Source organism: Schistocerca americana, chromosome 7 (genome assembly GCF_021461395.2).
Source record: "Schistocerca americana isolate TAMUIC-IGC-003095 chromosome 7, iqSchAmer2.1, whole genome shotgun sequence".
Classification (NCBI taxonomy): domain Eukaryota; kingdom Metazoa; phylum Arthropoda; class Insecta; order Orthoptera; family Acrididae; genus Schistocerca; species Schistocerca americana.
This window is the reverse complement of record NC_060125.1, coordinates 233,295,571-233,320,527: the sequence shown is the minus strand read 5'-3', so window position 1 is coordinate 233,320,527 and position 24,957 is coordinate 233,295,571. Positions and strand designations below refer to the sequence as shown.

Below are 24,957 nucleotides of genomic sequence, written 5' to 3'. Positions count from 1 at the left end.
TTGGAGTAGAGAGAGGCACCTTGCACAAACATACTTCAGTATTTTCGAACTCTTTTGGAGGAAGTAGAAAATATCCATTACAAATTCCTTGGCATCAAAATATTTTACGCTTTTTGTACCTTTTGTGTAGCTAAATGAAGCAGATGGCACAAAAAAGATCGAATTCTTATGTGTGATTCAATTTTCTTCAAAAAGGCAGCAACTCCTTTTATATGTCCAACCATTGTATTTGCATTATCACATGCAACTCAAATGCAATTTTTCCAGGGAATTCCTTTTCTTATCAGATCACCACTCAAGAGATTGAAAATTCACGTCTTTAATATCTGTGCTACCATCAATTGCAAAAGAATTTTTTTTTAAGTATTATACTCTATCAGTCTGTGTTTCAGAAGACAAAGAATTTATAAATGAAGTTGTTTTAGTTCTTTCACAATTGTATTTTTTAGTAATCTGAGAATCAAGAAACATTTTTTTAAACACCTGCAAAGTTTGATCTTCACAGAGAAATTGACAGGCCCTGTTAAATAACAAATCAACTAAAAAGCATTTCAGGGTTGGTGACAGAGTCTTAATCATCAGGTTTTATACCAAATGATGATAATGATGCATTTGAAGACTTGAGGTTTGTTAGGTCTACACGTACGTTAGACAGAACATGTCAAAGCAGTCATCACGACCAGCATGCTTGGGCCAACTGAAGAATGGGACACAATGATGTCATAGTTTACTCAGAGATATTAATGTCTTTATCTTTGAGCCATAGATAACAGTTCGGTTGTCTTCTGTGGCGAGGTGTCATCATTGTAAACTGAAATAAATGAGTGTGTTTTTAAAAGTCAGGGATGGACAGTGTGTACGATTTTTATCCCTCATATTAATTTAAATCATTTGGTCATTCCCATTCATTCGGTACTAATGCTCATTCTCAGTGAATTTAAGATATTTTGGAAGACTTATTTTTCATTCTGGTTGATTTCTACTTTTCAATTTCGTTTGTGGGTATAACTTTATCTATTCGTGTGAATATGGAAGACTTGAAGCAGAGTTTGTCAACTGCAGTACAAAACACAAATTTTTCAGTTGTTGCTTTTTTTCACTTTCGCTAGCACTAGAATTACTACGATATTTTTCTGTTGATACTACTACTGTCAAAGGCGAAAAGATCGACAAACGAAATATTTGTATCCCATACTTCAATTGAGCGCCAAGGAAACTGGTACAGGAATGCTTATTCAAATTCAGAAATATGTAAATAAGCAGAATACGGCACTGTGGTCGGCAACGCCTATATAAGACAACAAGTGTCTGGCGCAGTTATTTGATTGGTTACTGCTGCTACAATGGCAGGTTATCAAGATTTAAGTGAGTTTGAATGTGGTGTTATAGTCGGTGCACGAGCGATGGCACACAGCATCTCCGAGATAGCAATAAAATGGGGAATTTCTCGTACGACCATTTCAAGAGTGTACCATAATATCAGGAATCCGGTAAAACATCAAATCTCCGACATTTCTGCGACCGGAAAAGGATTCTGCAAGAATGGGACCAACGACGACTAAAGGGAATCGTTAAACATGACAGAAGTGCAACCCTTCCATAAACTTCTGCAGATTTAAAAGCTGGGCCCTTAACACGTTTCAGCGCGTGAACTGTTCAATGAGACATCATCAGTATTGGATTTCAGAGCCGAAGACCCACTCGTGTACCCTTGATGATTCCATGACACAAGGCTTTACGCCTTGCCTGGGCCTGTCATCACTGACATTGGACTGGAAATGTGTTGCCTGGTCGGACGAGTCTCGTTTCAAATTGTATCGAGCAGATGGATGTGCACGAGTATGGAGACAACATCATGAATCCACGGACCCTGTGCCGGCCGGAGAGGCCAAGCGGTTCTAGGCGCTACAGTCTGGAACCGCGCGACCGCTAAGGTCGCAGGTTCGAATCCTGCCACGGGCATGGCTGTGTGTGATGTCCTTAGGTTAGTTAGGTTTAGGTAGTTCTAAGTTCTAGGGGACTGATGACCTCAGTAGTTAAGTCCCATAGTGCTCAGAACCATTTTGAACCACGGACCCTGCATATCAGCAGGGGATTGTTCAAACTGGTCGAGGTTCTGTAATTGTTTGGAGTGTATGCAGTTGGAGTGATTTGGGACCCCCGATATGTCTAGATACGACTCTGACAGGTGACACATACGTAAGCGTTCTGCCTGATCATCTGCATCTATTCATCTCCATTGTGCGTTCTGACAGACTTGGGCAATTTCAGCAGGACAATACAACACCCCAGAATTCCTCAGAGTGGCTCCAGGAACCTTCTTCTGAGTTTAAACACTTCCGCTGGCCAACAAACTCCGCAGACATGAACATTATTGAACATATCTTGGATGCCTTTCAACGTGCTATTCATAAGAGATCGCCACCGCCTCATACTCTTACGGATTTATGGACAGCTCTGCAAGATTCATGGTGTCAGTTCCCACCAGCACTACTTCAGACGTTAGTCGAATCCATACCAGGTCGTCTTGCGGCACTTCTGCGTGCTCGCGGGGGCCCTACAGGATATTAGGAGGGTGTACCAGTTTCTTTGGCTCTTCAGTGTAGGTCAACTGAAGAACAGGATACTGGTGTTAGCTAGTTATATACGTAATACTGACATTCTTTACCTCAGTTGAACTATGAAGGTAGTAGTATACTGTTCTTCAGTTGACCTATATAGGTCAACTGAAGTATGGGATTCCATCTTACTATGCCGCTATTTTTCGCCTTCGCTAGCACTAGTATCCTATTCTTCAGTTAACATACAGAAGTCATCTGAAGTATGGGCTACAAAATTGTACTGTTGTAGGTTTTTGCGCAGTCGCTAGTACTACTATGATTATCTTCAGTCGATACTATCAATACTGAAGGCGAAAAACTAATTGTATCCCACACTTCAGTTAACCTAAATAGGTGCATAGGATACAAATTTTATGTATGTCGCTTCTTTTCGCCTTGTGGTACAGGACGCTAATATTACAGACGTTGATTTTTTCATCTTTGCTAGCAGTAGTATCCTACTCTTCAGTCGACCCATATAGAAGTATGGGAAACAAATTTTGCTTACGTCAGTCTTCTCACCATCGCTAGTACCAGTATCAACTGAAGAATAGGATGCTAGTAGTAACGGATGCGAAAAAAGCAACACCTGTAAAATTTGTTTCCCATACTTCAGTTGACTACGTAGGTCAACTGAAGAATAAGATACTAGGGCTAGGGAAGGCATACGTTAAATTTGTATCCCATAGTGCAGTTAACGTATACATATCAACCGAAATTCGGGATACAGCTCATATACCCCCCCCCCCTCCCCATGAACCATGGACCTCGCCGTTGGTGGGGAGGCTTGCGTGCCTCAGCGATACAGATGGCCGTACCGTAGGTGCAACCTGCAACCACAACGGAGGGGTATCTGTTGAGAGGCCAGACAAACATGTGGTTCCTGAAGAGGGGCAGCAGCCTTTTCAGTAGTTGCAGGGGCAACAGTCTGGATGATTGATTGATCTGGCCTTGTAACATTAGCCAAAATGGCCTTGCTGTGCTGGTACTGCGAACGGCTGAAAGCAAGGGGAAACTACAGCCGTAATTTTTCCCGAGGACATGCAGCTTTACTGTATGATTAAATGATGATGGCGTCCTCGTGGGTAAAATATTCCGGAGGTAAAATAGTCCCCCATTCGGATCTCCGGGCGGGGACTACTCAAGAGGACGTCGTTATCAGGAGAAAGAAAACTGGCATTCTACGGATCGGAGCGTGGAATGTTCGATCCCTTAATCGGGCAGGTAGGTTAGAAAATTTAAAAAGGGAAATGGATAGGTTAAAGTTAGATATAGTGGGAATTAGTGAAGTTCGGTGGCAGGAGGAACAAGACTTTTGGTCAGGTGATTACAGGGTTATAAATACAAAATCAAATAGGGGTAATGCAGGAGTAGGTTTAATAATGAATAAAAAAAATAGGAGTGCGGGTTAGCTACTACAAACAGCATAGTGAACGCATTATTGTGGCCAAGATAGACACAAAGCTCATGCCTACTACAGTAGTACAAGTTTATATGCCAACTAGTTCTGCAGATGATGAAGAAATTGATGAAATGTATGACGAAATAAAATAAATTATTCAGGTAGTGAAGGGAGACGAAAATTTAATAGTCATGGGTGACTGGAATTCGTCAGTAGGAAAAGGGAGAGAAGGAAACATAGTAGGTGAATATGGATTGGGGGGAAGAAATGAAAGAGGAAGCCGCCTTGTAGAATTTTGCACAGAGCATAACTTAATCATAGCTAACACTTGGTTCAAGAATCATGAAAGAAGGTTGTATGCCTGGAAGAATCCTGGAGATACTAAAAGGTATCAGATAGACTACATAATGGTAAGACAGAGATTTAGGAACCAGGTTTTAAATTGTAAGACATTTCCAGGGGCAGATGTGGATTCTGACCACAATCTATTGGTTATGAACTGCAGATTGAAACTGAAGAAACTGCAAAAATGCGGGAATTTAAGGAGATGGGACTTGGATAAACTGAAAGAACCAGAGGTTGTAGGGAGTTTCAGGGAGAGCATAAGGGAACAATTGACAGGAATGGCGGAAAGAAATACAGTAAAAGAAGAATGGGTAGCTCTGAGGTATGAAGTAGTGAAGGCAGCAGAGGATCAAGTAGGTAAAAAGACGAGGGCTAATAGAAATCCTTGGGTAACAGAAGAAATTTTGAATTTAATTGATGAAAGGAGAAAATATAAAAATGCAGTAAATGGAGCAGGCAAAAAGGAATATAAACGTCTCAAAAATGAGATTGACAGGAAGTGCAAAATGGCTAAGCAGGGATGGCTAGAGTACAAATGTAAAGATGTAGAGGCTTGTCTCACTAGGGGTAAGATAGATACTGCCTACAGGAAAATTAAAGAGGCCTTTGCAGAGAAGAGAACCACTTGTATGAATATCAAGAGCTCAGATGGCAACCCAGTTCTAAGCAAAGGAAGGAAGGAAGAAAGGTGGAAGGAGTATATAGAGGGTTTATACAAGGGCGATGTACTTGAGGACAATATTATGGAAATGGAAGAGGATGTAGATGAAGATGAAATGGGAGATAAGATACTGCGTGAAGAGTTTGACGGAGTACTGAAAGGCCTGAGTCAAAACAAGGCCCCGGGAGTAGACAACATTCCATTGGAACTACTGATGGCCTTGGGAGAGCCAGTCATGACAAAACTCTACCATCTGGTGAGCAAGATGTATGAGACAGGCGAAATGCCCACAGACTTCAAGAAGAATATAATAATTCCAATCCCAAAGAAAGCAGGTGTTGACAGATGTGAAAATTACCGAACTATCAGTTTAATAAGTCACAGCTGCAAAATACTAGCGCGAATTTTTTACAGACGAATGGAAAAACTGGTAGAAGCGGACCTCGGGGAGGATCAGTTTGGATTCCGTAGAAATGTTGGAACACGTGAGGCAGTACTAACCATACGACTTATCTTAGAAAAAAGATTAAGAAAAGGCAAACGTACGTTTCTAGCATTTATAGACTTAGAGAAAGCTTTTGACAACGTTAACTGGAATACTCTCTTTCAAATTCTGAAGGTGGCAGGAGTAAAATACAGGGAGCTAAAGGCTATTTACAATTTGTACAGAAACCAGATGGCAGTTATAAGAGTCGAGGGGCATGAAAGGGAAGCAGTGGTTGGGAAAGGAGTGAGACAGGGTTGTAGCCTCTCCCTGATGTTATTCAATCTGTATATTGAGCAAGCAGTAAAGGAAACAAAAGAAAAATTCGGAGTAGGTATTAAAATTCATGGAGAAGAAGTAAAAACTTTGAAGTTTGCCGATGACATTGTAATTCTGTCAGAGACAGCAAAGGACTTGGAAGAGCAGTTGAACGGAATGGACAGTGTCTTGAAAGGAGGATATAAGATGAACATCAACAAAAGCAAAACGAGGATAATGGAATGTAGTCGAATTAAGTCGGGTGATGCTGAGGGAATTAGATTAGGAAATGAGACACTTAAAGTAGTAAAGGAGTTTTGCTATTTGGGGAGCAAAATAACTGATGATGGTCGAAGTAGAGAGGATATAAAATGTAGACTGGCAATGGCAAGGAAATCGTTTCTGAAGAAGAGAAATTTGTTAACATCGAGTATAGATTTAAGTGTCAGGAAGTCGTTTCTGAAAGTATTTGTATGGAGTGTAGCCATGTATGGAAGTGAAACATGGACAATAACCAGTTGGGACAAGAAGAGAATAGAAGCTTTCGAAATGTGGTGCTACAGAAGAATGCTGAAGATAAGGTGGGTAGATCACGTAACTAATGAGGAGGTATTGAATAGGATTGGGGAGAAGAGGAGTTTGTGGCACAACTTGACTAGAAGAAGGGATCGGTTGGTAGGACATGTTCTGAGACATCGAGGGATCACAAATTTAGCATTGGAGGGCAGCGTGGAGGGTAAAAATCGTAGAGGGAGACCAAGAGATCAATACACTAAGCAGATTCAGAAGGATGTAGGTTGCAGTGGGTACTGGGAGATGAAGAAGCTTGCACAGGATAGAGTAGCATGGAGAGCTGCATCAAACCAGTCTCAGGACTGAAGACCACAACAACAACAACTACTCATATACAGCAATTGAGGTATTCCATGCTAACGTTACTTCTGTCTCTTTTCTTTCTTTCTTTTTTGTACTAATATCGCATTCTTTAGTTGAGCTATATAGGTCAGCTGAAGCATAGGATGCTAAGACTCAAAGAAGCGTTATAGTTAACATTATAATCAAAATATGAATGGAGTAATATATGTGTACCATCTGTTATCTTTGCTCTGCATTATTTTGTTTCTCAACATTCGTTTTGCTGTTAAATCTGTGCTCTACATCATCTCTAGTAACTTCTGACGTCATTAGTCGAAGCTGACAGATTGTATCCCATTCTTCAGCAATCCAGCATGCTTTATAGAAATGTCTAGTGAACACACTGTGCAAAACAGGAGTTGGTCTGATTTATCTGAGTGCACCAAACATGACCATTCTTTACCATGCTGTTTCCGAAATTTCTGTCCAGTATTACATTTTTCATTACACAGCCATCCACTGTACTAACACTTTCGTGTTCCACAGTATTACTGTGTCAATTTGCTATAGTATTCTTCTCACATTATCTCAGGATACCTTTTGCACTGTTTAATTTCGCATTATCATTTTTTGTCAGGCTTTTCTTTTCGAAAACTATTAACAGTTGCCGAAGAAACAAAAAGTCTAATTCACTGCCGTTTTGAGAAACAATTAAAACATTCCTTAGCAGCTAACACAGTGTTTCCGAATTCTAAATGGACGAATATTACCACCGAGAACAATGTAACGTTTACCGAAACTATTAGCGGACTATACACACTGAACGCAATTGAGTCCTGAGGTGTTTCCGCACATGTGCCCTAGACGGAAATAATTTGATCACTGGCAATACCATGCGAAATTTGAAGGGGACTACTGATTTTTTGTAGAATCACTCGTTTTAATTAAAAATTTCAGAGAGCTCAGGATTAAAATTTATTAAGTGATCGTTTTTTGTTGCTATTTATTGGTAATTTTTGTTCTCTTATGTAAATATCACGTAACTATGTTCTGGAAGCATGTGCGCGTTATCACTGCATAGTGCGCATGTGTAGATTCACGAGTGGTTACAACTGCCGTGCACGGATGACGTGTCTACCAATTTTCTTAGTTCCACCGATAGGTGGCTGTCGCACTAGACGTGTGTGTCGAAATCATTCGTAGACAGGTTTATTACGTACTCTGCAAAGAAATCATTACAATCTATAAAACATTTTAGTAGCATTTGGTGGGCAGAAAGCAAACAGCATCTTTTCCTATTTTTTTAAAGCATGAACAGTGTAATACCCATTTCGACAATTTTTTGTACCTTTCCACAACTTCATAATGAAGTTGATAAATGCATAATAATTATGGACTTCACTACTGTGACACCTTGTTTCGTGCCGCATTGGAGGACACTGATAATCTCAATGAGGAGTGAGAGGCAGCTGCACTTCCTGATTGGCTGCTGTTCATATCGTGTTTTTAAGGTGGCATCATACGCTATCAATGAAAATTAAAGGTTGATGCACACTGGACTACAATGGAACAGAATGTACAGAAGCCAGGGCCTTAATATGACACATCGTAGACCTGTCAAATGGACAGCTAGACTTCTAGAATGGAGATCGTTGCATGTTAAAAACAAAGCCTTTTACTCTCTAAAACAACGTTGACATGATGTTTTCTTTTTATTTATCTTTGAGCATGCACTTACATTTCCAATATTGCAAATACACATTCTCAGTTGCGAAAACATAATTTCCTCGAAAGGGAGGCTCTGCGTAAAGTCACATCCACACAATGCCTCTTTCCTTGTGAACAATTGCTGACGCTTGTGTAGCAAAACACATGCACAAAAATTAGTAGAAATAATGCACATATGCACACATGTCCTCGTGTCCACACATTGCCTCATTCCTGCAGCCATCTGCTATGGACCCATTTCATTACCTGGCAATTAGCTGTTCATACACCAATTTGAGCAATTTTTTTCCTCTTTCAATACAAAGCATTTCAATGATTATTCTTGAAACTACAAAGCATTTGAGGGTAGTTCTTAGTCATTATGTGAAAACAAGTTAACTTCCATTATTTAATTTTAATTCATCAAAATACTGTTCATAAACAACCTTTGAAAAAAAGAGATTAGAATATCACTTTTTCTCTCTCTCCATTGTTTTTGGTATTCCGTACCCACAGTCTATTGTAAGAGGCGGAAGTATCAGCCACACTCGCTTCCTCCAAATCCTTTATCTTCGCCTCTAGTATTGTCCGCCCCCATAGCTGAGTGGAGCCGGCAAGGTAGCTCATCGTGTTTGGTAAGAGGGTTTAGCTACCCTCTGTAATAAAAAACTGAGCGAACGGATCAACGAACAACCTGAACGAGTGTCATCAGACGTCCGCCACGAACAAAGTCAACGAATAATATAGAACAAAATGAGATTTTAAAAAAAGTGGTCAGCGCGACAGAATATCTATCCTAAGGACCCGTGTTCGGTTCCTGGGTGCGTCAGAGATTTTATCCGCTCAGGAACTGAGTGTTATGTTGCCCATTTCATCCCCATCGACGCCCAAGTTGCCGAAGTATCGTCAACTCGAAAGATTTGTGCTCAGCGAATGGTCTACCCGACAGGAGGCCCTAGTCACACGACATTTATTTGCCTCTAATAATTTGTTAAGGAGCTCAACTTAGGCACTTTCCTCAATCTTGTAAACTTTAGACTCCTCAGTTTTTGAGATGATTAAATCACCAAGCATGAATTCCTTTCTCCCCTCCCTGAGAAAGAGTGTTGTGCAAAATGATGTTTTCTAAGGTCATTTATAAGCAAGCAGTTATTCCAGGGCCTTCTCAATATCTTCTTCATTGTTTCAGTTCTTGACTCTCTGGAATGTAAAGCACAGTAATACTTCCGAAAATATCTTTTGCAGTCGTTGTAAATTCCACTGCATTAATTACTAATATTTTTCTCTAGAGTATGGAACGAAAAATGATAATTTTCACTTCTTCTTCGATGGCAACATGTGCACCATTTCCATGAGCAGTTTCGAATTACCTTCGATCAGCTGTTACACTAAAACTTATTCATGAAAAAGATCACAAAGAGAGAAACGGCTTTTGAACTGACTTGCAGCTCAATCACTAAAATAATTAACATATGAAATTTCAAACTATTTTTGTTTTCCCAAGTGCTACAATTTACTCACTGAATGCATGGACACTGTTCTTACTGTGTTCTAGAGGATTAGGTACAACACAGTAGCTTACATGTTTAAGCTTGTGACATTTGTAATATGTTATTCCTGTAAGAATAGAAACAAGGATGAACACCAGTGAGCCTGCATCACATCAGCTTGAAGTTTTATTGAAAAGTTTTCAGAGAAATTTTCTAATATAACAGATTCATGAAGGAAGTGTTTTTAACATGCGAAATTCAGTGCTGCCTCCATGCATTGTAAACATGGCTAGGCAATGCCTTCAGCTGTGAGTAAAGTTGGGCCTTTTCTTCTAACGATGTTGTTTGCAATTCTTGTTCTTTTGGACAACTTTTGTCTAGATACTATTTACAAAAAAGTATGTTTTGTTTAAATCTAACCCCTCAAAACACCTGTCGAGATATGAAGTGTCACATTCTTCACAACAGCTGCCTATATAGCTGATATTGGTGAAATTACAAACCGTGTTCTCAAGTACTTAATCTAAACTTTTTGGAATGCTTGTTTAAAGACCTTAATAACATAGCAATATTTTCATTATAAGTGCACACACCATGGCACACACAAATTTCTTTATTTATGAGTGTTAAGGGGTTACCAGATATGTGGCATATAGCGAATACTGAGGACCGAGCAACTAGTAGCCGAGCAAAAGGGGTGTTCATCAAAGCATTCGCCAAAAATTCACAAAATGGGGAGCACGTTTTACCATGTATGCGCACTTTGCTGAGCATCAAGCACTCTGGGAAAAACGAATATTCGCCAAGCTACAGCTGCTCTGTGTAGATAGATATGTGTAGTGATTCTGAGCTTGTAATTAATAGTTCAGTTGCAGTCTTGGTAACGTTTTGCGGTAATATGTTGATCAAGAAATAGGAAAAAAAGACTAGAAGTCACTGTACCAAAGCAGAGAAACGTGTCTTCCTTCGTGACGTAAATATTTGCGTTAATTACTATTTTGGTGTATATTTAGTTATGATAAAGATCTATTGAAATAACAGTTTTTATTACAGCCATCGTGTTCTAAGTGTGAAATACATTTTCCTATTCGTCCCCCTAATGCAGGGTAAATATTTACTTTTTATTTTTGCTTGTGATCGAGTTCCTCAGTTACATATTCAAACATTGCACGTGCAATTCACGATAAACAGCTGCTTCTTACTGCTAATTGATTTTACCATCAATTTTGACGTTTTTCATTTTGTACAAAACGTCTCTTTGTTATGTAATTGTATTACGAACTTCCAGAAACTAGTATATGAAATGTATGCAGTTATTACTGTTCCTCAAAATAAAAACATCCATCCGTTGCCACCAGCTGTTTATCTAGAATTTCAGGTGTAACATACTTTATTATTTTCGTTAGTTAAAAGAAGAACACTGTTAAAATAATGGTCTTTGTTATAGGTACAGTGACACACACATAACGTCAGATTTATCAAAGGAACGTTCTGTACTATTCGGAAATCTCTGCAAACCAAAATTTTTATATACGTACTTGCTATGTAAAGTAGGATCAATTACAGTGAAGCAAACTAAAGAATGGAGAAAGGTAATTCCAGCGTCGTGCTATTATTCTGACATTTCTGGCAAAAGGCGACAGCCTTAAACGCAAAATCGGAGCTAGTGTGGTAAGGTCGCTTGCTACTTTCCGAACGCCAGTTGGGCAGCGTTCGCCATACCCACTCCATGTCGGCCTATCATCCAACTTCAAAGGGAGCGAATATTCGCCAAGCAGTGCTTTGGATCCACGTCCTTACATTGGAACTATTGCAAATGCTGTTGTATAAAGAGTTATGTAATCAACTATAACGCATGGTTATTTTCTGTGTAATTACGATATAAAGGTTTTCGTAGCGCGTTGTCGGGATTAGTTAGGTCTGTTATTCGTGAGATTATTTTCGTTGACATAGTGATAATCAGAAGTATCTACATATTCAGTTGTAGTGCATTTTCAGATTAGGACACTGTGGATGATATATAAATCTGTAACTAGTAGCTTAAACTATGTTTTCGTCAAAAGTAGTGCATATTTTATTTTTATTTATTTACTTTTTAACTTTGGATTGGTCTAAAGACCGTGCATTTGAGTTTTGCTGTAGCCTGGCAAATATTCCTTGTTCCCAGACTGCCTGGTGCTCAGCAAAGTGCACATATGTGGTACAACCTGCTCACTATTTTGTGAATTTTTGGTGAAGCTATGATGAGCACCCCATTTGATCGGCTTGCTAGGTGCTCAGTCCTCAGTATTTGCCAAATGCCATATGTGTGGTACTGCCTTTATAGGCAGAACGTCCTTCGAATTTTGAGAGTCCACTGCTTAACTCTTCACACTCTCTGCAGAATAGATTTCTTTAATATTGTATCAAAAATCTCTCCTGACTATGCTCTTTACCACATTTAATAGAAATGAATTGGTTTTTACATGGACACTGCCAACTTATATCGTCTGTTTCATAAAACTGTATAACTTCCTCCATTATTAGATTTGGCAAAGAATCCCTTCTCGTTTTTCTTGCAAATACTAACTATTTTGGTTTCACATGCCTAGCAGTAAATCCACCAACTTCCGAAGAAATTAAGTTTTTGAGATGAAAAGGATTTAATGATTTCTGTCAATTACTTCTGCATGCTTGGAAGGACATTTTGGGAGGCCTCTCCTTATCCTAGCTTTAGCTTTACCTAATGTGCTAGGTGACATTTTTAATGTTGGATTTACAATCGTATAAGGAGCAAGTGTGTATTGAATCTTTTTCCATCCTTTTTTGTGTTTGTCATAAACGACCTATTTTTTCTCAGCTATTAACTTATGTTAGTTTGCTTTCTTTCTTTCATGGTCTTTTTGATGTTACAGTTCTGCTGTTTCTGGATCATTCATTTCTCATTGTCTGCATTTCATAGCATGCTGGGCACCAGTTTCTGCCACCACACCTGACATATATTGAAGAAGCGTGTGGAATGTATAAAAACAGAATCAAAAGCAACAGAATTTACGTTACAGTTGCTAAAACTTCATATTAAGCCATTGGTGTACTTCATTAAAGTCGCAAGCTAAAAGAGTGAATGTATAGCTACTCAGCTCAAAGGTGATGTGCTGTGTTTGTTTGGTGTATAAATTAAAAACTTCAAACCAAAAAATTTAATAAAATATTATTTTTACATATTTTTAAAAGTACTATAACGATATGTGGCACAATCTTTAAAGAATATGACAATACTTCTTTAATTTTAATAATTATAAAAATGTTTGGAAGTTGTCAGACCAATACTAACAACATTAAGGAGACATTTCAGTTAGTAACTATTTGATACACTTTGTTATGCAGCACATGGAATAATAGCATGCATTCAAGAATTTCAAGAATTTTATTCACCATAGATCATTTTACAATGATATTGGCTTCGTCATACAAGATGTACTAGTACATACAGAATAACAAAATAAACTTCTGTCAATACATTATAAATACATTTGAAGCATGGCAGTGTACCAAATTACAAAGGATAGCTTTTAAAAGCTAACGCAACAAGCTATCTTATAATCTGATATAATAAGGTATTTTATTGTTTGTAGTATAAACTTTGTAATTACACACGATTAACCACAGCACAAAATAATATGTTTAACTACAGACAACTTTTAAATGCTTATATTCTCCTCAGGCATCTCAAAGAATTCTTTAATGTCATAGAATGGATGATCTGACAGCCAGCTGTACCACTTAATTTTAAAAGAATTTGTATCCATAGACTGAACATGAATTGGCAGTTTATTGAACATTTTGAGTGGGTTAACTTTGTGGGAATTTCCTGTTCTCGTTAATCTGTGGCGCGGTATGTCTAAATTACTGTTCGCTCTGGTGTTGTGTTCGTGTATTTCCTTTCTGGCAATAAATTCTGAAATATTATTTTTAATATAGAGTACAGACACACAGATGTATAAATTTATAGTTGTAAGTATTCTGAGTCTGGAGAAAAGAGGACGACAGTGCTCCCTATGACCTCTTTTACATATTATACGTATGACTTTTTTTTGTAATTTCAATACGTTTTTTATGTGAGGGGAGTGCCCCCATATAATAAGACCATATGAAATATGTGACTGGAATAGCCCAAAGTATGTCACCCTGAGGTACTCCAAGCTCACTACCTCCCTTAGTTTCAAGAGAAGGTATGCCACCTGAGATATTTTTTCACATACATGATTGACATGTTCCTCCCAATATAGTTTTGAGTCAATGTGAATACCTAAGAGTTTACCGACTTATTGCCTACTTCATTTGATGTTTCCATTAAAAGTTGTTGTGTTTTGTCAGGGTTGCATAGGAGCTTATTGGCTGCAAACCAGTCCAGGGCCTTATCTAGTGTTTCTTTTGTTAGGTTATTCAGATCTGAAATGTTCTGATGTGTGGTAAGTAGTGTTGTATCGTCAGCATAACACACAACAGGGTGAGCTATATTTTTAGGTAAATCATTAATAGCGACAATGAAGAAGAAGGGTCCAAGGATAGACCCTTGTGGTACACCTGTGCTGATTTCCATGATGGAAGAATTTAAATTTCTGGCTGAAACGAATTGTTTTCGGTTACTTAAATAAGAATTTATCACAGATAAAGTGCTCCCTCTCACCCCATAAACTCTAGTTTCCCCAGTAGTATGTCAACAGGAATGCAATCGAAAGCTTTGCTTAGGTCACATAATACCAGTGATACCATGTTATTATTTTCAAAAGCTGTTACGGTTTGGTCAATGATTTCCAAGATGGCCCCTGTTGTGTTCTTCCCCTTTCGAAAGCCAAACCGATTGCTACATAGGATATTGTGTTTTTCAAAGAAGTTGCTTATTTGTGTGTGTATCAGCACCTCAAATACCTTTGAGAATATTGGAACAATGGCGACTGGTCTGTAGCTTTGGGGGAGATGTTTGTCTCCTTTTTTAAAAACTGGGACAACTTTTGATACCTTGAGTGCATCCAGAAAAACTCCAAATTCCACACATTTATTAAAAATATAAGCTAATGGTTTGGTGATTGAGTGTATTGTCTTTTTAATTATGTTATTTGATAACCAATAACAGTCCATACTTTTAGAACCTGAAAATTTGGATACAGCTTTTATAACATCAGCAGGTGTGACAGCCCTCCATTGAAATGCCAGGTTATCAGGCAGTGGTGTTCCAACAAGGTTCATTGCAGATGAATTTGTTGCTTTGATACTGTTACTTATTTCTTTAACTGAGTTTAAAAAGTACTCGTTTAATTCTTCAGGATCAAGCAGAGCTGTTTCTGTGCATTTCGGTGTATTCTCTTGCTTTATTATTTGCCAGGCTGCCTTGCATTTATTGGGAGCTCTTTCTATATAGTTCTCCACTGCTAGCTTTTTTGCCAGAAGAAGTTTAGCTTTATAGTATTTTTTGCATTTGAGATATGACCTATGAATGTTCACACTCTGTTCTGCCCCTTGGTAAGAGGCTTGTTTATGCATCTGGTACAGCATATGCAAGTTTCCGCTAATTTCTGCTAGCTCTTGTGTGACTTTTCTTTTTCTTTTCATTTGGATATCTAATTTTTTTTACTGGTGAGCAAGAATACCATAAATCTGTGTACTTTTTAAAGAAGTTGCCAAAGCTAATTTCAGATTCCCTTTTTCCAGATTGACAATTATATATAAAGTCCCAATCTGCACTTCCTAATCTATCAACAAACATATTTATGTACTCTTCCTTCTGTCTTCGTACCACTACTACTTTACATTCTTCAGTTTTAACTGGCTGCCTCTTACAGAGGGTAAGGAGTGGTGGCTCATGATCTGCAAGTCCACTTCCTGCAAGTCTAACTGTAAAATCCTCCCTATGGAAATTCACAATAACATTGTCTACACAGGCATTCTTACGTGTGGCACAGTTATTTGTACAATATAGGTCTAATGATCTTAGCATATTCAAAAATGTCCTAGCAACTGGTCTCTGTGTGTTTACCATTTCTATGTTGAAATCACCACATATAGCAATTCTCGTTTTACTCTTCAATATTTTTTAAATTATTAATTCACATTTTTCAATAAACAAATTTACATCACCATCTGGCGACCTATATAGACTAACTACCACTATATTTTCATTCATTAGTTTTACACAACTAAACTCCCCATCTAGCTCTGAGGAGTATGTAGATACATCAATTCTGGAAAACATTATTCCTTCTTTGACAAAAATTCCCGCCCCACCATTCTTTCTCTGTTTTCTACATATCATGTCTCCCACAACATACCGTTGGGGAACAAGCATATTTACTTGTTCTTGGGTTAACCAGTGCTCAGATACACATATAACATCTACATGCTCAGTGTTACATAAATGTTCTAATTCTAAAATTTTATTTCTAATACAACGTATGTTAACTTGTAGAAAAGTAAGTAGTTTGTCTCTGTCTGTATTCCTCTGAGAGCAATTTAACTTTATATTTGAAGTTGTAGGTTCCGTTAATGTCTTTAATCTTGATGCACTGTGATCATGTGTGTTATGATAGTCACATACCTGTTCATCCACTTGATGACTCACTTTGTTAACTGCTTTCATCTGTGAAACCACTGCTGATCCCACCAAAAATCCTGGTCCCTCGGTTGTGGTTTCTTTTTTCGGGTTGACTGCCGTACTCCACGTGTTGGTATTCTCATCCCTTGAGCTTGATTTGCTGTTCTTCTTTTTGCAAGTAGGTCTCTCTTCTTATATGGTGCCTTCTTTCCTGCCACCTTGTTTGCTGCTTCTTCAAACTTTTGCACTGTCCTCTTGGGTAAATTTATTGCTTGAGTAATTGTCCTCTCCCCACAAACAGAGTTCACTTTTAAGGATTCTGTTGTTATTTATGCTGGAGTTGTGTCAATAACAATTCTCACTGATTCTTTATCTGAGACTTCAGTATCCTTTCATTTAAGTTCTATTGCTGTTTTGTACACTTTCCTGTTTGTTTCCAGTGATTCATAAATCCTTGTGGCAATTAGTTCTTTACCAGTTGCATTAAAGTGTTGTCCATGTGCTGTATAAAGCTCCTTGTTACTAGGAGTATCAATAAAACAAGTGTTATGGAAGCCTTTCACTATTTTTTTTAGTTTTCTGTTTGCAGATTGAATTTCTTGGTTTACATAAGACCTTTCAGGCAGGTCATGTCTACATGGTACACCAACTACAATCACTTTTGTATTTGTATTTTGTAATGCTGACAAGGCTTTATGTAGTGAACGAATTGCCAACTTGGCTTCATTCTTTGCTGCATCGTTAGCCCCTGCCCAGATAACTGCAAAATCTTCAATTGTCAACTTATGGAGGTCATTGCATTTTTTTTAGAATTACACTAGTGGGGGCACCTGGTATCACCTTCCCTTCAACGTCATACTTATTTGAAGCTAAGTTTAAAATGTTTCTTGCACAGTCTCTGCCATGGCTATATGAGGCAACGAATATTTTGGGTCTCCTATTCACTGACTGACTCTCAGGAGCAAAGGTTTGCATTTTCATTGTTGCACCCATAGATTGATTTCCTTTTTGAACTGCGTTCTGTGTTGTGGTATGCACACTGTGTTGTGAATCGTGATTTATGTTGGGTGCATCAAATCTGTAGTTTTTGCACATTTCTATCTTGCCTGATTCTCGCTTCTGTAGTTCGTTTGTTAGCAAACATATAATTGTTTTCGAATACTGAAGTTCCTTTCTTACTATTCTGAGTTCATTCTGTAACTTTTCGCACACACACGTTTTTAACGGGTCTGTTTTGATTTCGTCCATATCGTCACCGTCAGTACGAAAACAATCACTGCATTTCCAGCTTTTGACTCTATTCGTTGAATTTACACACGAGTAATGGAATTTCCTGTTACACTTTACACAACACACGCCTTTTCTTGCTGTTTTGTTACAGGAACATGGTTTATTCCACGCTTCCTCACTTATTTCGTATACAGAATTCAAATTTTCCGAACTGGTCGCGGCCATTGTGCACTAGTTAGTTTCAAAGCACAATATGTCCCTGTTCTTTCAACAGATCGCCGTATTTTTAGTTACTCACCGAGAACAATTACTAATCCACATATACACACCATAAAATGTTTAACTTAATCTCGTTAAACGATCAAAGTAACTTATTTTGTTCACACGTTTATCAGTACACACTATACAGCCATTCCAAAGCACATCATGCTTTATTTCGCCAGTCACTGCCTACCTGACAAGTCTTCACTCTTACTTTTTAAACTTGTTTATATTACAATAATATTTACTTTCAAATTGTTTATATAGTTTATAAATAGCAAATTTACACTTCACAACATGAACAGCCACTCAAAATCTATATAATGACGGATAAAGAACAGAAAAATAGAGAGAAAACATCATACAGATTTGTTTCATTGACTACCTAGTTAAAACGATGCGGTGAGTGGCTTGTTTCATTTTTAGAGGGAAATTCAAAGAAACTTTTATAATAAATGTCCTTAAATAACAAAAGAAGTCCTTCTGTAACAAGTTTCACGTGGCTCTATGGTATGTAAGACACTATAATGCAGCTTCATGGGGTAACATAACTTGCTCTGATAAAGGTCTTATACCTGAACCAAGAATTCCACAATAACCACCAACTGATACCAAAAAAAGAGAAACAATTTTTTGAATATTTGATGGTTAACCAGAAAGAAGCTCTCACTGGCATGGCAAATATATGTAAAACTGATCTTGCAACCAACTGATCAATTTATATTCAGTTCACTGTAAATGCTAAAACTGAGGATGAGTTAACTGTTAAGTATGGCACAGAGTCAATAGAAAGAGTTGAAACAAAAGTTTTTAGTTGTTGTAATTGTCTCCAGAGTAAACTGGTCTCATCATATAATAAATCTTCAGAATACAGTCAGCTCATCGATTTTTGCCCTATGAGTTCTCTCCAAGGGTGGAAATACAGATGCAATGAAAGTAGTGTACTGTGGATATTTCCACTCTCTTATAGCATATGGTATTATATTTTTGGGAAACCAGATAGTAGCAAAGTAAATACTCTTGGCCCAAAAACGTGTTATGGGAATAATGAGCGGAGTTGACTCTAGCTGTAGGTGTAGGAAACTTTTCCAGAAACTAAAAATTATTACTGTTACTTCCAGTACATATTTTCTCTTATGTGTTTCATCAGCAAAAATATTCAGTTTTTTTTAAAGAAATAGTGAATACTTTGGATATGATACTAGCAGGAAGCACGATTTCCACAATGATTGTAAAAACCTGATGATGGTGCAAGAGGGTGTGCAGTTGTCTGGTGCAAAAGTCTTTAGTGCTCTCCCTCCGGATATTAAATGTAAATTTGATAACTGTTCCTCTTTTAGGAAACATCTGAAGAAACTTCTACTGGAAATATCATTTTACAGTTTGGAAGAGCTTTTTGGCCACAATGAAAAACCTAATAGTTCTATGGACCAGAAAGTTTGAGTGTGATATACTATAGTATAAGTTTGAGCAATGATGTAAGTACCATACTCATGTAATATTTATTGTTATTTTCGTTGGTTTTCTATTTGTTTTTCACATTCTGGATCTAATGTTGGCTGTAATCTGTCATTCTTACCACATATGTTTAATACACAAATCGAGTATTACTTTTGTATGATTGACTACTTTGATACTATGTACAGGTTATTTACTGATACACTCTATATTCAGTGAGTTTATCAGTTGGGTCGATGGAGTAAGAGATAAATAAATAAACTCCCACTTGAACAAAAATGGTGCACTACAAAACAAAATAAAAATTAATTTCTCACTTTGTCACTTGTGGGTAGTGGCTTACTCGTGTCGTTCAAGAGCTATGGACAGATAAACCGCTTTGCCAAATAACTTTCATCTGCCCCACTTTTCCTTTTCCTACTCAGGTAGCTTTCGTAGTCCGTAACAGAAATGGAATGGAGGTTAACAATCTTGTTCGTTACTCCCTCCAAGCCAAGTCCACACTTGGCTCCAGGTACTTGTAGGACATTGTGCCTTGATGTTTTATTTAAACAATCATTCCATGACTTGTTCCACAGCAATTCTCTTTCCTGATAATCCTCAATCAACTGTCCATGCTCCACTCTTAAGAATCAATGGACGTCATTGTCGTCAATAAAAAAAAAAACACAGATACCATAAAGGTATGTCCCCACTATGCCTCCATCGTCATAGGGAATCGCAGACGCACGGGAATAAAAGGGCATGCACAAATTTTTTTGGGAAGAACGCATGTACGCATGGGCGTTCTCGTGTCTACATGTTGCCACATTGTGCAAGCAGTCTCCCATGAATTCCCTTCTTTGCTTAGGAGCTTCTGTAGCGTTTAGTGTGATGAAAAGGCGATAGAAACAGAAAACACAAAAGTGACTGTAGGTAAAAAAATGTATCTAAATAACAGATGTTCCAGAAATACGAAGTGATGGCAATGTTTTGTGTGCAAATTTTTATTTTCTGCTTGGGAAATTGCAGCGACAAGGCTGGCAATAAAATTTCTTTAGCTAGTAAGTGGCGACTTATATACCACTTTGAACTATTCATTCCTCATTTCAATATAAAGCGTTTCAATGATTTATTCCTGAAAATGAAAAATACTGAAGAAACGTTCTTGGTACTTATGTCAAGGTTAATTAACTACCAATGTAGCAATTGTATTTTATTTGTTTACACACCTTTAATCACGAAGCATGATATGTGGATGAATATCTTAGCACTCGACAAATTTGGAACTTCATGGACGCCAGAATCAATTAGAATGGAGTTGTCTTTTTCAGTTTTGTATTTTTTGTGTCATCAATATACTTCATTTCAATTGTTTGTAGTTTTTTGAGGAGCTAAAAATACCCATCACTATTTTGTTTAAATGACAGGTTCCTCAGTTGTTGTGTTATTAAGACGCTATAGCATGAATATTCGTCTGCAGATTTCATACAGGCCTACACTTTTCATAAATTTTTAGCTAATTCTTCCCAGTTTTTCTACATCTAAACTTATGGTATCTTATTCTTTACAAAAATATCACATGGGTACATTTTATAAAATACTTCAGGGCAACAGATCTCGAATTTTTATGCAAATAAGCTTCAGAAGGTGTGTTTCATATGACTTTCTTCTTCGTCTGTGATCATCTATAAACTTAATAAATGTGTTTCGCTTATAGTTAACAGACATTATTGCGCATAATTCGCTTCACATCAACACATTATAGAATCAAACACACATGGGCCTCGGCTATCTGTCGTCTGGTAAAAAGCGCAAAGATTCCCACTGAAGGCGGGTAGCAATGCGCTTCACGCGCGGCCTCAATTTCGAGGAAATTACGCATGAATAAATGAGCAGGCGTTGTTGCATTGTTGGTCATTTACGCACATGCGTAAAGTTGAACGCAAAAGAGGCATCGTGTGGCCGCACCTTAACATTAGTGAGCAACAAGTGCTCACAAGTAAACTAGTCCCTTTTTTAAAACACTATTAAGCTACCATAATTTTAGAAAATGACAATTACAAAAATGGCTCTGAGCACTATGGGACTCAACTGCTGAGGTCATTAGTCCCCTAGAACTCAGAACTAGTTAAACCTATCTAACCTAAGGACATCACAAACATCCATGCCCGAGGCAGGATTCGAACCTGCGACCGTAGCGGTCTTGCGGTTCCAGACTGCAGCGCCTTTAACCGCACGGCCACTTCGGCCGGCTGACAATTACAGCAAAGTAACATTTAACCTTGATAAGATACACTTTGTAGAAGAGAGATTCGTAAATGCGTCTTCACCGATGTTAGAATTGTAACTCGTTGTTACAAGTGCCTGTCGTCTGCTTAAAAGCGCATCAGATTCACACCAACGCGCGAAGCAATGCGCTTTTACGCACGCCTTCCATTTCGAGGAAACCATACATGCACAAATGCGTATGCATAGTTGCGTTGCTGGGAATGTAAGTGCATACGCAAAGATGAACAGAAAAAGTAATAGTGTGGATGCTCATTTACAATCCAGACAGGCTTGGTTAGACTTTTTTAATTAATTTATCGGCTTTTTGTAGCGAACAGTACAGGCGTTACAATTGCTTAGGTTAATGAATCCAGTTAAATTTTAAGTACATTGTGGTTAGAGTGTATTTTTAATTATCTGCAATATGTTTGTGTTATCACTGAGAGGGACTCAATTGATGATCTCTGCCTTTCACGATGAGTGCAAATTGCAAAACATTACCTGTGATATTTGTACACAACTTTGTAATGTGGAATTTATGCGGAGAAATATCTGTAAACGCTTAAGCTAAGTGAACGGTCAATAAAGTATCTTGACGATGTTAATAAAAGGGAGTTTAAAATGATACTGAAAGGATGGAAATATTACGCTTTTGTAGGCACAGTAGTTGGTTTCATTGGTGGTGCCTTGTATCCTATTATCATATATCCCATGCAACACATACAGGAATATAGTAAGCTATATGAATAAAAAAATTAGTCTGATAGCATGAGCACTCGTATCAGATCGCCTGATTTTAATGAACTTAAACTGCTTTCGTAAGGCTAAGAATGCAACTGATTTGTAGGGGCAGTTTTAACTTGTAGGATTATCTACACTGTATTTGACATGTAGATTTACAGTGATTCTCCTGTTCTTCGCGTAGTAAAACTCAATTACATTCTTTTTGCAGAGGAAATGCAAAAAATAACTCGCAAGGGCATAAAACAAGAAGAGATTCAACCTGGAAGTAAGCAGAAACATTGCAATTTATATTTGTTACGGTATTTACGTAAGGCATTTTGCATATCACACTATTTTCCTGTTGCAGATATGAAGGTTTGGTCAGATCCTTTTGGCAGAAAGAAGGACTGAAAGAAACTTTTCCACTTTTTTGTGTGCAGTTTATTTGTGTGTGCCGTAGGAGTACTGGTGCTTGTAACATTGTACATTTGTATTTCGAGAATGATGACGACGAAAATATTCTAATATCCGCCGTCTTGTCAGAAATTTGTAGTTAACAGGTATCATCTTTTGATAATTTATTGACTTAGCTAATTAATATGATATGAAAAATTCTGTATATTTGTAATACTTGTACCGTTAGAGGACATCTTGGAAATAATAAAAAACATGCATGTTTGCACATTTTCGAAGTATTTTTTTTATAATCACATGTCTGCTAACGTTATTCAACATCTATGTCGCCCATACTAACATAAATGATTGATAATCATTACTTTTTACTTATAATAACAAGTTGCAGCAGGATGCTTCACTGGAAAGTGTTTCAGAATGCACTGTGCAGCAAAGAAAGATATTTTTATTACTTAAAAGTTTCATATAGGCTATTTATCAGATTTGTTTTACAGAATCACATCTATGAATGTTTCTTGTAAGTATGTGACAAAGGATTTTTTGTGATAGGTTATTTGTAGGATGTACAACAGCTATGCTGTACAAAACACTTAAAAGTATATGGCTGAGGCACTTTTCAGTGTAGACCTATCACACGGAGCCTAAGGTTTGTTTCAACTCATTTTATGGATTAAACGGTAAGAGTGGTTGCTTGAACAAGCTGCTGTTATTGTAATTGTACCTACAGGATCAGTACAGTGGGAGCCAAAGGGTAGCCATGGTTTATGTTCACGGAAGCCAAGAACTCGGCTTCATTTTTGCATTTCACCACAATTACTTTTTTGTAAATGCGTACACACTACATTCCTTTTACAGTGTGTAGATAATGACTGTGTTCTGACAGTTGTAATTTTCTTCCTATAAATGCTAAGCAACCAGTCGCAGGTGAAGGTGGTAAATGAGAGGGTATTTTTTTTTCAGTTATAGCTTTTCTGCTCATTTCATAATATTAATGAATAACCTTTTCTATGCACAACAAAATTGAACATAGCTATAATTGTTAATTAGAGATTGATAACATTCAGTTCTGGTTCACAATTTCTATGCTGCAAAAAGTTTTTCCTTTAGTATTATATTGAATATGTAGGTCACTCAATCTTGTAGTGACACTCCAGGCACAATTTTAAGTTTTACCCCCCCCCCCCCCTTTGCCATTTTAAGTCTTCCACTATTATTACCTTCTCAGGCTCTTGTCATTGCAAATACTATTTTATATTTGACTTACCATACGAAAGCGCTGGCAGGTCGATAGAAACACAAACAGACACATATATACACACAAAATTCTAGCTTTTGCAACCAACGGTTGCTTCGTCAGGAAAGAGGGAAGGAGAGGGAAAGACGAAAGGATGTGGGTTTTAAAGGAGAAGGTAAGGAGTCATCCCAATCTCGGGAGCGGCAAGACTTACCTTAGGGGGAAAAAAGGACGGGTATACACTCGCGCGCACACACACACATATCCATCCACACATATACAGACACACAAAAAAAATATATATATATATATATTTTTCCCACGTGGAATGTTTCCCTATTACATTCAAATACTATTTTATGTACAGCTGTCTGCCCTCAACACTTATGCCAGTATTGGGTGCCACTGACATTGATATTATCAGCAGGTATAGTACAGGAAGGATTATATCATAGAAAAACTGATTTTCTGGTCACTTTAGAGTGTCTAGCAACATACTGAAACCTTTTGCTTACTTGAATTATTTTTACCAACCTTTTATTTTGGCTCCCGTGAAGAGTTTTCCACAAAAAGTTATTTTTTGAATTCGCAAATTGACTATGCTGTGACATTATGGGGCTTTCATTTTACACATACGATAACAGTATTTTACTTTTTGTAACAGAGTGTCTGACCTCCATCAGAGTACAGAGTGTCACAGTGCTAGTCAGCATCACAGGAGTGAAACTAAATTCATAATTTGAGGGGATGAGTATGGTCACTTCCAAGGTAGTTCAGTGGTTAGTGAAATGTATTTGTGTTTTAACTTTTAACTACTGAAATTCTGAAGCTTAGTTTTAGCAAAACCACTGTTATAAACAAAATGTGTGTGATTATATATGTCCACAAATCAGTTGATATCACAGTGGGACACTGTCTGGATACAGATATCTGTACTAATAATTAGTTTAAGGTAAAAACATGCTTTGCTTATATTCATGGCAATAATTCAGTGTGATTAAAGGGTAGGCAGTA

The 24,957-nt window shown here is 37.6% G+C and overlaps 1 long non-coding RNA gene across 1 annotated transcript; it reads left to right on the top strand.

The window, feature by feature from the left end:
* Positions 1 to 21,618: 21,618 nt before the first annotated feature.
* On the top strand, positions 21,619 to 22,979 carry LOC124622330. The gene is made up of 3 exons (XR_006980621.1): positions 21,619 to 21,866; positions 22,525 to 22,581; positions 22,663 to 22,979. It is a non-coding gene; the product is annotated as an uncharacterized LOC124622330 (long non-coding RNA).
* Positions 22,980 to 24,957: the final 1,978 nt, after the last annotated feature.